The sequence below is a fragment of the Schistocerca gregaria genome, chromosome 8 (genome assembly GCF_023897955.1).
Source record: "Schistocerca gregaria isolate iqSchGreg1 chromosome 8, iqSchGreg1.2, whole genome shotgun sequence".
Lineage (NCBI taxonomy): Eukaryota > Metazoa > Arthropoda > Insecta > Orthoptera > Acrididae > Schistocerca > Schistocerca gregaria.
In genome coordinates, this window is record NC_064927.1 from 222,190,370 (window position 1) to 222,191,159 (window position 790).

At 47.6% G+C, this 790-nt stretch overlaps 1 pseudogene; it reads right to left on the reverse strand.

Annotated features, from left to right (window-relative positions):
- Positions 1-306: 306 nt before the first annotated feature.
- On the reverse strand, positions 307-424 carry LOC126285537 (5S ribosomal RNA; annotated as a pseudogene).
- Positions 425-790: the final 366 nt, after the last annotated feature.

The window sequence follows — 790 nt, forward strand, 5'->3', positions numbered from 1 at the left end:
TTGCGTTGCTGCCGGAAACGAACTTCCGCACGATCCGGGCACTAAAAGACCAAAGTCGGAACAAGGTTCTTGCGGAGACAACAGTCCCTCACAATATTAATGGAATAAAAACTAAAATCTTCCCGAACAGTACCGTCCGGCCGCCGTGTCATCCCCAGCCCATAGGCGTCACTGGATGAGGATATGTAGGGCCATGTGATCAGCACACTGCTCTCCCGGCCGTATGTCAGCTTTCGAGACCGAAGCCGCTACTTCTCAGTCAAGTAGCTCTTCAGTGTCCCTCACTAGAGCTGAGTGCACCCCGCTTGCTAACAACGCTCGGCCGACCGGATGGTCACCCATCCAAGTGCTAGCCCAGCCCGACAGCGCTTAACTCCGGTGATCTGACGGGAGCCGGTGTTACCACTGCGGCAAGGCCGTCGGCATATTACTGTTCCACACAGTGTGCAAGATGTATGACACACACAAACTACTCTCATACTTCAAGTAGAATACAGTAACTCCAAAGTAGGTAGATGCGAAAATTACTGAATCATCAGTTTGATAAGTAATGATTACAAAGTACTTACACGAATTATTTACAGAAAATGGACTAATTGGTAGTGATCGACCCCGGAGAAGATCAGTTTGGGTTTCACAGAAATGCAGGAGCACTTCAGGCAATACAGGCCCTATGGTTTACTTTAGACGGCAGGTTAAAGAAATGCAAATGTGCTGTTACAGAATTTCTATAGTTGGAGAGAGCTTTTCACAATTTTTACTGCAGTGCACTCTTTCAAATTCTGAAGGT